The sequence below is a fragment of the Macaca thibetana genome, chromosome 12 (assembly GCF_024542745.1).
Source record: "Macaca thibetana thibetana isolate TM-01 chromosome 12, ASM2454274v1, whole genome shotgun sequence".
NCBI lineage: Eukaryota > Metazoa > Chordata > Mammalia > Primates > Cercopithecidae > Macaca > Macaca thibetana.
Window position 1 is genome coordinate 68,389,414 of NC_065589.1, and position 15,089 is coordinate 68,404,502.

Consider the following 15,089-nt stretch of genomic DNA (forward strand, 5'->3'; position numbering starts at 1 on the left):
CATCCTGGGCACATCGGTTTTAATCCTAAAGCTTGCCCCTAGGGTCAGAAGAGGGCCACTGCAGCTCCAATAACCTCCTAACACATCACCTGAAGGCCAAAGGATGAGAGTGTCCTCATTATGAGGAAGAGAAAGAGCTTCCCAGAAAACACCAGTGAGTGGCTGATCAGCCTCTAAAGTGGGAGGGGGCCCACCAGCACTTAACACAGGACACAGCCAAAAATATCCACTCTAGGTGGGAACTTAGAAAAGTCTATGTACATACACTAAAGGTTAATGAGCATTCTGATTATTTCCCATGGAGATTGTATCTGTGAAATGAACTCAGAACCAAGTACCCATTTTCTTTTTCTTTTCTTTACTTTTTTTTTTTTTGAGATGGAGATTCACTCTTGTTGCCTAGGCTGGAGTGCAGTGGCGCGATCTCAGCTCACTGCAACCTCCACCTCCCAGGTTCAAGCAATTCTCCTGCTTCAGCCTCCATAGCTGGGATTACAGAGGCACCTGCCACCACACCAGGCTACTTTTTGTATTTTTTTTTTTGAGATGGAGTCTTGCTGTGTTGCCCAGGCTGGAGTGCAGTGGCCAGATCTCAGCTCACTGCAAGCTCCGCCTCCCGGGTTTAGGCCATTCTCCTGCCTCAGCCTCCCGAGTAGCTGGGACTACAGGCGCCTGCCACCTCGCCTGGCTAGTTTTTTGTATTTTTTAGTAGAGATACTTTTTGTATTTTTAATGAAGACAGGGTTTCACCATACTGACCAGGCTGGTCTCAAATTCCTGACCTCAGGTGATCCACCCACTTCGGCCTCCCAAAGTGCTGGAATTACAGGCGTGAGCCACCACACCCAGCCTCAAGTAACCATTTTCTAGTCAGTTAAAACAGTTCAAAGGAGAGAGTGAATGTGAGGAGAGGGTCTGAAGGGGTGTATAGCTTGATGGTTGGGTTGAGGGGTGATAAAAAATGAAGAAAATATTCTAGACAGTGATAATTAATTGCTGCTAACATCACAAAAAAAGAGATAAGCAAACCTTATGTGCCTTCCTACAGAAATACACAATGCCACCTATAAAGTGTTCTTGCCGAAAAAACAAATCAAATCTGATTAAACCTCTAGATCTAACACCCAGCCTACAGGAAGTACAGGGAAGAAAGCAACTTACTAAACACAACCATGGGGTTGTAGTTAGCAAAAACCAGAACAAATGACCTGGCTTAGTGAATGAAAGAAAAGGAGACTGGGCGTGGTGGCTCACGCCTGTAATCCCAGCACTTTGGGAGGCTGAGGTGGGCAGATCACGAGGTCAGGAGTTCGAGATCAGCCTGACCAACACAGTGAAACCCTGCCTCTACTAAAAATACAAACATTAGCCAGGCGTGGTGGCGTGTGCCTGTAATCCCAGCTACTCAGGAGGGTGAGGCAGGATAATTGCTTGAACCTGGGAGGCGGAGGTTGCAGTGAGCCGAGATTGTGCCCCTGCATTCGGCCTGAGCAACAGAGCAAGACTCTGTCTCAAAAAAAAAAAGAAAAGGAGAGGGAGCATCTTAGATTCAAATGTACTTAAGAGAAAGAGCATTTATAGGTTAAAATGTTTAATGTTTGGACCGCATTTGGATCCTGATTCAAACACAGCAATTGTAAAAAGACACGTATAAAATGATTGAGGAAATTTAAACCTGACTGGATATCTGATGACATTAAGGACTTATTGTCAATATTTTTAGAAATGATAAAGGCATAAAACCACAATTGGTTATGTCTTCTAAAAGAGTTCACATTTTTTAGAGGCACATGCTGACATATTTATAGCAGAAATATGACATCTGAGATTTACCTCAAATGTCTCCAAAAAGTCTAGTAGAAATAAGGGAGTGAGGGTAGGAACGTCTGGCTGTAACAGCTGGGAAGCTGGGTAATGTGTATCTGGGGGTTCCTTACACAATTCTGTTTTTATTTATTTTGAAATAACAATTTTTATATATTTGGGTTTTTGTTTTGTTTTAGAGAAAGGGTCTCATTCTGTCACCCAGGTCGGAGTGCAATGACGCAATCATGGATCACTGCAGCCGCGGATGCCTGGGCTCACGTCATCCTCCTGTCTCAGCCTCCCGAATAGCTGGGACTACAGGAACATGCCACAATACTTGGCTAATTTTTAAAGTTATTGTACAGACAACGTCTCACTGTGTTACCAAGGCTGCTCTTGAACTCCTGGACTCAAACAATCCTCCTGCCTTGGCCTCCCAAAGTATATTTCATTTTTTTACACAAGAGATGAGAAAAGAATAAAAATAAGAGGGAAAGTCAGGTAAACAATCCTGTGTGACTCAGTCACCAATTTGGGCCAATGGACTTCAGTTTGGAATTTCATGGCCCAGGGCAGAAACTGACAGTGATGTGCACCTCAGGCTCCTGGAAATAGGCCATCTGCTTCCTCCAGTCAAGGACGTCTCAAGGGAGTACTTACAGCAGCAGGCTGGAAGTGAGAACTGCTGGTATCACCATCGTTATTATAAGAAAATGCAGAAAAGTCTTCCTGACTATCCTATACTAAGTACCCCCAAATAAACTTAACCCCATTGAAATTAGTGTTGTATAGAATGTCAATTCTATCCAATGAGGTCCTAAGCATAACTTTTTTCTGTTTTTTTGTTTTTTTTCTTTTTGGTGAGACGGAGATTTACTCTTGTTGCCCAGTCTGGAGTGCAATGGCACGATCTCGGCTCACCACATCCTCTGCCTCCCAGGTTCAAGCGATTCTCCTGCCTCAGCCACCTGAGTAGCTGGGATTACAGGCATGTGCCACCATGCCCAGCTAATTTTGTATTTTTAGTAGAGACGGGGTTTCACCGTGTTGCCCAGGCTGATCTCGAACTCCTGACCTCAGGTGATCCACCGGCCTCTGCCTCACAAAGTGCTGGGATTATAGGTGTGAGCCACCGCACCCAGCCTAAGCATAACTTTTTAGACAAAAATAAAAAATCTAGTAATATTTTACTACATGGTGCTGTTAAAGTTGGTGTCTGAAGCCCTGCAATCATTTATTCACTTTTAGTACAGCCTCTGTTCATTTTGAAAAGGTGTAAGTCGGTACACTTAGAATCAGGAAACTTAATTTTTAGATTTTGTTTGCCTGCTATAAATGACAGCAAACTCAAAAACCAAACGTCTTAACAGTAGTGAGCCGTTTTGTTTCAACATGACTTCAGTATCCCAGCCCTATTAAAAAATGCAAAATGCACACACACACCACAAACAGCATAGACAGACATTATTGAAACGTTTTTAAAAATGGAATGAAGATGTCCTCCAAGCTCCAGAATGCCTGCGAAAGATCCCTGAGCACGGCCCCACTAAGGCATCTCAACAAAGGCTCAAAGCTGTAGAGACATTTGGGCATTTTACTGACTACATCCAAGCACTTCCTAGACTTCCACTTTGGTCATTTTGAAACTAGCTCAAGAAACTAGCTTGATTCTCACTTCTACCAGTATGAGAGAGAGACAAGAGCTGAGGGAAATGTGGGATGGGAATAGGCTGGCAAGAACCATAAGGGGCTGAGGGAAATAATTATTATTTTTGGAAGTTTTCTACCTCCGTGATCTTCTTACTCTCTGGCCCCTCCCTCTTCCTCCCCACCTAGGCTCACGTTGTTCTCCTGTCCTCTGGCCTCCCTGAGCCTTTCTCATTTCTGTGCTCTCTCTAAATGTTAAATGCTTCCCAATTCTCTTGTTTGATTTCCCAAACTCTCTTCCACCAAAACTCTAATTCTCATTTTCTCAGTGTGCTGATCTAATCTAGTAGTTAGGAAATAAATCTGATTAAACGGCTACTAACAGACCCTCTCAGCAGCCAGTTCACAGTCCTCAGGCCTATTATCCTCATATTTTCTCTCATCAGAATGCTCAGAGAGGCTGGGCAAGGTGGCTCACACCTGTAACCCCAGCACTTTGGGAGGCTGAGGCAGGCAAATCACTTGAGCTCAAGAGTTCAAGACCAGCCTGGCCAATATGGTGAAAACCTGTCTCTACTAAAAATACAAGAAATTAGCCAGGCTTGGTGGCTCCTTCCTCTAGTCCCAGCTACTTAGGGGACTAAGGCAGGAGAATTGCTTGAACCTGAGAGGCGCAGGTTGCAGTGAGTTGAGATCGTGCCACTGCACTCCAGCCTGGGCAACAGAGCGACTCCGTCTCAAAAAAACAAACAAACGAACAAACAAAAAACCCAGAATGGGCCGGGCGCGGTGGCTCAAGCCTGTAATCCCAGCACTTTGGGAGGCCGAGACGGGCGGATCACGAGGTCAGGAGATCGAGACCATCCTGGCTAACACAATGAAACCCCGTCTCTACTAAAAAAAAAATACAAAAAAATTAGCCGGGCGAGGTGGCGGGCGCCTGTAGTCCCAGCTACTCGGGAGGCTGAGGCAGGAGAATGGCGTAAACCCGGGAGGCGGAGCTTGCAGTGAGCCGAGATAGCGCCACTGCACTCCAGCCTGGGCGACAGAGCGAGACTCCGTCTCAAAAACAAAAACAAAAACAAAAAAAAAACAAAAAACCCAGAATGCTCAGAGGTTGCATCTTAGAGAGGTAGGTGTTCACATGCTTTCAATAACTGGAACTAAAGAGAGAATATAGAGAAGAAAAAAAGGTTTCAAGTGTTTCTGGTCATTATGATTTACTTTCACATAAAAAGAAATTCCCAATTAAAGGTCTACCTCAGGCTGGGAACAGTGGCTCACGCCTGTAATCCCAGCACTTTGGGAGGCCAAGGTGGGCGGATCACCTGAGGTCAGGAGTTCGAGACCAGCCTTGCCAACATTGCAAAATCCTGTCTCTACTAAAAAATACAAAAATTAGCCAGGCGTGGTGGCACGTGCCTGTAGTCCCAGCTACTCGGGAGGCTAAGGCAGGAGAATCACTGGAACCCGGGAGGCGGAGGTTGCAGAGAGCTGAGATTGCACGATTGCACTCCAGCCTGGGCGACAGAGTGAGACTCCATCTCAAAAAAAAAAAAAAAAAAAAAAAAAAAAAAACACAAAAGTAAGGTCTGCCTCATTAAAGTGTTTAGGAATGAGACTGGCTGATTTCTTGAGCAAGGCACTTGGTAGGTTTTGATCTTCTCCACCTTGATGAAAATTTTCTCACAGAAAAGAAATCAAGACTCAGGCTTTACGAAGTATGTCACAAGGTCCATGTGGTTTTGATAGTTGCACAGAAGTATCTTCCTTTCTGGGAAGTCAAGGCGGCTCATGACTTCCCTGCACTACTCTTCATGCACCTCACTGAGATAATATGGACACATTTTTCACTATCGGACTTTCAGGCAGGAGTATGCTTTAGAATACTGTATATTTTATATATTTTAGAATAATAGACCAAACCTCACTGGTCATCAGAATCACGTGGGGACTTTTAAAAAATAAGCATTTTCATTCATCTTACCCAGCCCTACTGAATCAGATTCTCAGCCAGAGTGAGAGAAAGAAAGGGCTGTAAGGAGCTGGGGTAGGAATGTTTTAAAATTCTCCCTGTAATTTTAGTGATCAGTCAGGTTTGGAGCCACTGTTGAAGATACAAAGGGGCCTCCCAGTACATAAGACACCTGCTCAGAACCATAAACAGAAGGGGAGACAAGCCTTTGGGAGCCCCACCCCACTCCTTCCCCACCTGCTCTCCCCTTCCCCCACCTCACCTCCCCGGCACAATGTTCTTTATGTCTCTGTTCTCAGACCCCTGTAACCTGAGCCACCCAATTCAGATATTGTAATTCCACGAAAGCAGGCAATTCCTCTTACAAAGAAAATATACTTATTAGGACACTAAGTATTGAGCTTCACAAATAGCTAATTTCATTTCCTAGTCACGAAGTCTTTGTAAAGTTAGTGTCAGCACCGTTTGTAATTGAAGAAACTGGGGCTGAGAGGACTGTAGGGTAATTTTTCTAGGCTCTCTAACTTAGTCCCAGAGGGATTTGGAATCCAGTGGGGCAGGGTAGATTATCGATGTGGTAATTTGTGCCCTGTTCTTATTTCTATTGGAGACCTGTTTGATAGAAGAAGAGGGTGCTTTCCCCCTTCTCTTCCTCTCTGTAAAGAAACCTAGCCTTTTGCTCTGAGGTTTGAGACTCTCGGATGCTCAAGTGAACGAGCTCTCAGAGCTTCTGTGTGTTTTAAGTTGTCCTGGAAAAAGTTCAACTAGGACTTTTGAAAGTTCTTGGCTCGGCCGGGCGCAATGGCTCACGCCTGTAATCCCAGCACTTTGGGAGGCTGAGGTGGGCGGATCACGAGGTCAGGAGTTCACGACCAGCCTGAGCAATATGGTGAAACTCTGTCTCTACCAAAAATACAAAAATTAGCCAGGCATGGTGGCATTCGCCTGCAGTACCAGCTCCTCAGGAGCCTGAAGCAGGAGAATTGCTTGAGCCCGGGAGGTGGAGGTTGCAGTGAGCCAAGATCCAAGCTACTGCACTCCAGCCTGGGTGACAGAGTGAGACTCCATCTCAAGAAAAAAAAAAAAAGAAAGAAAGAAAGTTCTTGGCTCTTCAAGAAAGAAAGTTCTTGGCTCTTCAAGAAAGAAATGGAATTATCCAGAAAGGAAGGCGATGGAAGTCACTGTTTCACAGGAGAGGCAGATATGCTGCTCCTCAAAGAAAAGGGGATCCCAGAGGCAGGAAAAAGGGGTACACATCTCTTGCACCCAAGCATGTGGGGCAATTCAGAGTTTTCTGCTCCACCAAAGCTGCAAAAGGGAGAGGAATGTGCCACCCTCAGTCAAACCTCAGCAGTTGTCCCATCTTCAAACCTGACTCACAGGGAACCACGCAGCAAGAGAAAAGGAACTGACATTCACTGCACACCTGTAAGATTCCAAGAACGCTTTCCCCTGGGGCCCAGGGCATGCTGAGAGCCCTCCCAGTGGTGTGTCAGAGCAGATGGCAGCCCTACCCAGTCTGGTTTTTCTCCTCATTTCCATCCCCCACTGCTGGCTGTACCAAGGTTTACATCTGTGTACAAGGCCCTGGGGGACCATGCTGGGAGATCTTAGCTATCTGCTCTTGGTGGCCATCTGCTCACCAGCTCCTGGCCTGTAATGCATCTTGTTTTATCAAAATAACAAACAGAATGAGTAAAAGAAACCAAACATGAAAGAGCACAAACTGTATGTTCCATTTACATGAAATTCAAAAACAGACTACACTCGCCTGTAGTAATAGAGGTTCATACACTAGTTACCTTTGGCAGCATCTTCTATGAGACTGGAAACTCTCTCTTTCTTGATCTACATGGTGTATACATGTGGTGTATACATCCACAGGTGTATACATATGTAAGAATTCTTTCAGCTGCATACTTAATATTTGTGCCGTTACTATTATGTGAATGTTACCTCCACAAAAATAAATACATCATAAAAGCAAACAAGCCAATAAACAAACACAGACACAATAACCTATAATGACTTGCTAGCTGCAGCTTGCCTATTACTGAGGCCACTTATCCCAACCTGCTGACTCAATCCCATCCCAATTCATAAAATGAATCTGGCTCCCTACCTCCAAAACTGCACAGGAAATTTAAAGAGCTAGAGAATAGCATTCAGCCCAATAGTCCTTGCCCATGGGGAGCTCTGTGGCATGGTGTTTATATGAAGAGATGACAGAGCCCGGCTGCCTAGGTTCAAATCCCTGTTCTGCCACTTAATGGTTATAACCTTAAGCAGCTTACTTAAATTCTCTATTCCTCAGTTTCCTGATCTGTGTAATAGGCTTAATGATCAGGATTATACCAGATTAATCCATGTAAATCTACTCAGGAAATATCCAATAGTATTACACGCCAAGCCTATCGTAAGAACTTTATCAATATTATCTCCTTAATCCTTGCAGCAACGCTCTGACAGATGGTGTTATCCTGATTTTGCAAGTGAAGAAACGGAAGCTCAAAGAGACTAAACTTGCCAAAGTTTACACAGTTGGCAAGGGTCAAAATCAGGATTTGAAATGAGGTCTGTCTTTTCTCTTTCTGTTAAAGGGCTTCTTTGATACCAACCCAGACCCTCCCAACCTCTGCCTCCTCCTGGACTGGTGTGGTGCTAACCCACCATCCTTCTGCATGTCTCCCACCACCTGCTATTGCACCAGGACCACATGGCCCACTCTTCTGAGAATGTTCCAGTCCTTTGCATTCTGTCTGAGTGCCAGGTACAGAACCAGTCTAAATAATGAGCAGTGATTGGCTTAAGATGGTAAGCTGAGCTCATAGGATCCTATCTCCTACTACCCAGTCTTTTTTTTTTTTTTTTTTTTTTATAATAACAAGGGGGAGCGTGCTGTTTTTAAAGATGAGATGCACCCAGCACTGGAAAATAGGAAAGGGTGCCCGTTATCAGAACATTTTTGAAATATCAGGTAGATAGAAGTTAAATAAAATCAACATTGACAAGAGTGGGAAAAAAAACTTCACGCATCCAAAATTGGCTGCATGTTCTGTGCTCCCAGGGATTTGGGGGGGGGGGGGAGAACAAAATTGGCTGCAAAAAATGAACCAAATAAAAAATTAAAATAATGGAAAGATAACAAATCCAGAGAGATTCCAAACTCAGAAGGACATTTACAATAATCAAGAATCCAGAAGAAGGTTCTGAACCAACCAACAGTATAATTTATTAAAGAGCTGTAGCCAGAACATGGGGCCCATGGCCTTCCCCCACCCCCAAACTGGCCGAAAGAAAACATCAGTAGTGTCTGGCCTGGGGAGTGTTGGTGGGGTGCCGACTGGGGCATGGGAGGCGCATGCGCAGGAGGAAGTGTTAGGAGGTGGCCAAGCAGCCCTACAAGAAAAAAATGCGCAGGGTCCGCCACCACTGTGAAACCTGCCTTACTTCAGCATCATGGCAGGGAAGTCCTGCCCTTGTGTGGCGTATTGATTTTCTATCACCGCCATAACAAATTACCACAAACTTGGTGGCTTAAAACAACACAGATTTGCTATTTTATTGTTCTGTAGGTCAGAAGTCTGCCATAGGTCCCTCAGGACTACAACCAAGGTGTCCGCAGGCCGCAGGGCACATCCCGTCCTGGAGACTCCAGGGGAGGCTTTTCTGGCTACTAGTGTCCACCCACGTTTCTTAGCTCCTGGCCTTCTTCCTCCACCTTCAAAGTCAGCAGCGTTGCACCTCTCTGACGCTTCTTTCACAGTCATGTCTTCCTCTGGCCATAGCTGGGGAAGAGTCTCTATTTTTAAGGAATCATAGGAGTGGGCCCACCTGGATAATTTAGGATCATCTCTTCATCTTAAATGCCTTAATTTAATCACATTTGTAAAGTCCCTTTTGTCACATAAGGGAACATGTGCACAGGTTCCAGGGATTCAGGGCCATTATTCTGCCCCCACGTGTGGTCACTGGCTGCCTGGCAGATGACCTGCACCATGGTTTGGCAGCTGGAGCACAGGCTGCTCCCCTCAGGACCTGAGTCTGAGGTGCTATCAGCCAAGGCAACAATGATTGACCAGACTGTGGCCTCCTTGGTTCCTGCTGGTTTCCAATCCTGATTCTCAGTCTTCTGGTTAATTTTGTGAGCTACCTAAAGCCTGCCAATAAATTATTTCTTGCATAAATCACCCAGAGCCAGTATCTGTTATTTATAATCAAGAATGTTGACTGAGAGGCTGGGCATGTGGCTTATGTCTGTAATCCCAGCACTTTGAGAGGCTGAGGTGGGAGGATCACTTGAGCCCAGGAGTTCCAGACCAGACTTGGCAATATAGTGACACCCTATATCTACAAAAAATTTTTAAAAAATTATCCAGGTGTGGAGGAGCATGCTAGGAACTCACTAAATATTTGTTGAATGAATGAAAGATCAGTGAAACCTATACAATGGAAAATAAAATTAGTGATCTGAAAAATAAAGGTAAGAAACTTTCAAAATTGAAATTAGGCCAGGCACGGTGGCTCACGCCTGTAATCCCAACATTTTGAGAGGCCAAGGTGTATTTTTATATTTTGTAAAAATAAAAAAAAATTAGCTGGGCGTAGTGGCAGGCACCTGTAATCCCAGCTACTAGGGAGACTGAGGCAGGAGAATCGCTTGAACCTGGGAAGTGGAGGTTGCAGTGACCCGAGATCACACCATTGCACTCCAGCCTGGGCAACAAGAATGAAACTCCATCTCCAAAAAAAAGAAAAAAAGAAAAAAAGAAAAAGAAAAAGAAATTAAAAGGACAAAGTAAATGGGAGATACAAGAAAGAACTTGAGCGGTATGCGGAATTAATCCAGGTGATTGAAAATCCATCTAACAGGAGTTGCAGAATGAAAGTAAAGAATCAATGGAGAGTGAAATCATCAAGGAAAAAGTTAAATAAAACTTTCCAGAGCTGAAGAAAGCACACTTTTAGATGAAGGGGGCCCACTGACAAGTACTAGTAACATTTAAGAAATCCACAGATAAATAAAATCCTTCTGAAAAATTCCACATAAATAAACAACGAGCAGATTGGCATCAGACTTTCTCACCAACAATCCTGGCTGCTGAAGACACCAGAACATTATCTTCACAATTCTGAGAGGAAAACAGTTTTTGACTTGGAAGTCCCCCTATACGGAGGTAAACTTAACAATCAAATGTGAAACATGTTTGAACATACAGGGACTCAGAAGTTTTGCCACAAACACACTGTCTCCAAAATAATTACAAAATGTGCTATAACAAAACAATAATGACAAAAAGTACTCCAAAGAAAAATATAGTGTGGGATACAAGTAAAAGGGTAAGCGCCCCCTGCCCCACCCTGCCCCCCCAAATAAAAACAAACTGTAAAACTTATACTGAACTAAGAATAAAACTAATCTGGTAAAAGTGCTTACCCTGTAGAGACAGCAGTGGAGGAAGGAGGAAATCAGAGAGTGTAAATTTCTTGTTTAATAGGAAAATATTGAAGTGTGGCAGAATACACCATGCAAAAAGAAAATGCCACTTTGGCCTAAGGATTATTTTTAAGTTAAAGGCACTTGAAAAATAGCAGATGAAAAATGCACATTCTCATCTTCCCTTTTTCTTCCTGGAAACAGGAGGTAAAAACTCCCATATGAAAGATGTCCTCCTTGTACCAGGAGAAAAACATTCTTCAACAGGAAGTCATAGCCAAGAGAATCCTGTACAAACAGGCTTTGTCAAAATAGTTTTTATCTTCTTGTAGCCTCCCCACATAACTTGGTTACTTTTTTTTTTTTTTGAGATGGAGTCTCGCACTGTCGCCCAGGCTGGAGTGCAACGGTGCAATCTCGGCTCACTGCAAGCTCCAACTCCCGGGTTCACGCCATTCTCCTGCCTCAGCGTCCTGAGTAGCTGGGATTACAGGTGTGTGCCATGACGCCCAGCTAATTTTTTGTATTTTTAGTAGAGGCAGGGTTTCACCATGTTAGGCAGGCTGGTGTCAAACTCCTGACCTCAGGTGATCCGCCCACCTGGGCCTCCCAAAGTGCTAGTGAGAGGTGACAATGTGCTAGCAGCCCTCACTCTCCACACCTCCTCAGCCTCGGCATCCACTCTGGCGGCACTTGAGGAGCCCTTCAGCCCGCCACTGCACTGTGGGAGCCCCTCTCTGGACTGGCCGAGGCGGGAGCCGGCTCCCTCCGCTTGCGGGGAGGTGTGGAGGGAGAGGCGCGGGCAGGAACCCCGGCCGTGCGCGTCCAGGCACCCGGGCCGTGCGCGTCCAGGCCAGCCCGAGTTCCGGCGGGCGCTGGCGGGGGCTCAGTGGGCCCCACACTCGGAGCAGCTGGCCGGCGCCGCTGGCCCAGGGCAGTGAGGGGCTTAGCACCCGCGCCAGCAGTTGTGGTGTGTGCATCGGGTCCCCCAAGCAGTGCCGAGGGCCGGCACTACGCTCGAGTTCTCGCCGGGCCTCAGTTGCCTCCTCGCGGGGCAGGGCTCAGGACCTGCAGCCCGCCATGCCCAAGCCCCACCTCTGCCGGGGGCTCCCGCGCGGCCCAAACCTCCCCGACGGGTGCCACCCCCTGCTCAGTGACGCTCAGTCCCATCGACTGCCCAGGGGCTGAGGAGTGCGGGTGCACAGCACTGGACTGGCAGGCAGCTCCCCCCGCAGCCCGGTGAGGGATCCACTGGGTGAAGCCGGCTGGGCTCCTGAGTCTGGTGGGGACTTGGAAAGCTTTTATGTCTGGCTGAGGGATTGTAGATACACAAATCAGCACCCTGTGTCTAGCCCAGGGTTTGTAAATACACCAATCAGTACTCTGGGTCTAGCTCAAGGTTTGTAAATACACCAATTGGTACTCTGTATCTAGCTAACCTAGTGGGGACTTGGAGAACTTTTCCCTCTAGCACTCTGTGTCTAGCTCAAGGATTGTAAATGGACCAATCAGCACTCTGTCAAAACGGACTAGTCAGCGCTCTGTAAAATAGACCAATCAGCTCTCTGTAAAATGGACCAATCAGCAGGATGTGGGTGGGGTCAGATAAGGGAATAAAAGCAGGCTGCCCGAGGAAGCGGTGGCAACCCACTTGGGTCCGCTGGTGGAAGTGTTCGTTTGCTCTTTGAACTAAATCTTGGTGCTGCTGAGGTTTTTGGGTCCACGCTGCATTTATGAGCTCTAACACTCAGTGGGAGGGTCCACGGCTTCATTCTTGAAGTCAGCAAGACCAAGAACCCACGAATTGTGAACTCACTGGGATTACAGGCCGTGAGCCTCCATGCCGGCCAACTTGGTTACTTTTCTACAATTGCTTCTGTAGTATGTAAGTGTACCACTTCTTTGGTCCTTTGTTTCCATGAAGGTCCTCATGTCATGTAAAATTCATATAAATTTGTATACTTTTCCCTTGTTAATCTGTTCTATGTCAATTTAATTTTCAGGCCCAACTGAAAATTGGCTGCATGTTCTGTGCTCCTTTATGTAAAAATTTAGTCCTGATTTGGGTTACAAAGACTGCATTTACAGTAGGCCCTTTTATCTGCAGCAGTTCTGCATTTTCAGTTACCCATAGTCAACCGTGGTCCAAAAATATTAAATGGAAAATTTGGAAATAAACAAGTCTTAAGTTTTCAGTAGTGAGCTGTTCTGAGTAGCATGATGAAATCCCACAGTGCCCTGCTCAGCCCTGCCTGGGGCATGAACCTCCCTTCTGTCCCAGCATATCCATGCTGGAGACACTAGCCGTCCTTTAGTCACTTGACCTTCTCAGTTATCGGGTTGACTGTCATGGTATCACAAGGCTTGTGTCCAAGTAACCCTTACTTTAAAAGACTAGTCATGCTGGTAATTTGGATATGCCAAAGAGAAGCTGTAAAGTGCTTCCTTTAAGTGAAAAGGTGAAAGTTCTCGACTTAAGGAAAGGAAAAAAATCGTATGCTGAGGTTAAGATCTGCGTTAAGAATGAATTTTCTATTCCTGAAATTAAGAAAGAAAAAGAAATTCATGCTAATTTTGCTGGCGCACCTCAAACTGCAAAAGTCTCAGCCACAGTGTATGCTAAGTGTTTAGTTAAGATGGAAATGGCATTAAGTTTGTGGGTGGAAGACAAGGAGAGAAATGTGTTCTGATCAGTGGCAACTGGGTTTGGTGCTACCCAAGGCTTCAGCATCCACTGGAGGGCTTGGAACTATTCCCCTCCGTTAAGTGAAATGGCATTAAGTTTATGGGTGGAAGACAAGGCAATAAATGTGTTCTGATTGGTGGCAATCGGGTTTGTACTACCCGAGGCTTCAGCATCTACTGGGAGACCTTGAAACTATTCCCCTCTGCTAAGTGGGGACTACTGTGTATGCTGTTTACAAAACAGATACCTAAAATATTAACAAAAAGGAAGACTATTTCCAAATGATAAAAGTCACAATTCACTAAGAAGACGTGAGAGTCAAGAACTTCTATTCACTCAATATAGAACTTCAAAATTCAGAAAACAAAGATGTTAAAAATACAAGAAGAAATTAAAATCAATCTATAATGATGGGGGAAAACTGTGATACATCTGTTTGAGAAATTGATAGACAAAGTCATCAAGCATATTTGAGCAGTACATTTAACCACCTTGAACAACTTTGTAAAGACGGCAGGAACCTTAATCACACAAAATCCAACTATGTTCACCTTACTCCACCTCCAGGAAGCAGTGGACACATTTGGCACTGCGCTCTGGAGATTCCATGCTCTCCTAACTTTTATGCTACTTTATGGGTCCAACGTGGCCAGTCTGCTTTGCTGATGCCTCCTCCTGTTTGTGACCTCCTAGTGTTGAGATAGCCCAGGACGCAGTCTTCCCTTTCTCTTCTCTCACTACACTGCCTTCCTAGGGGATCTCACTATTCCTGAGTCTTTTTTTTTTTTTTTTTTTTTTTTTGTTACGGAGTCTCACTCTGTCACCCAGGCTGGAGTGCAGTGGCACAATCTTGGCTCACTGCAACCTCTGCCTCCCGAGTTCAAGTTATTCTCTTGTCTCAGCCTCCTGAGTAGCTGGGGCTGTAGGCACGCACCACTACGCCCATCTAATTTTTGTATTTTCATTAGAGACAGGGTTTCACCATATTGGCCAGGCTGGTCTCGAACTCCTGACCTCGTGATCTGCCTGCCTTCCTCGGCCTCCCAAAGTGCTGGGATTACAGTCATGAGCCACCGTGCCCAGCCAGTCCTCAGTCTTTAAGTGCCATCCCCATATTGATGACTCCCAGATTTATTTCTCCAGTCTTGAACTCACCCAAGCTTCAGATTGCTTTATCCAAATCCACATGAATATCTGATAAGCCTCTCAAATTTAATATATCTTAAACTAAACTCTCAGCTTCACTACATACATCCTAAAGTTTTTGGTTGTCTCAGATTCTTTTTTATTATGGTAAAATACATGGAACAGAGCATTGACCATTGTAACCATTTTAAAGTGTACAATTCCGTGGCGTTTGTACATTCACAGGGCTGTTCAGCCAGCTCCACTGTATAGCTCCAGGACTTTTTCATTACCCCAATGGGAACTCTGTATTTATTAATCAGTCGTTCCCAGTTACTCTTTCACTGACCTGAACCCCTGGCTTTTTTTTATCTCTACAGATTTGCCTATTTTGGATATTTCATGTAAATGGA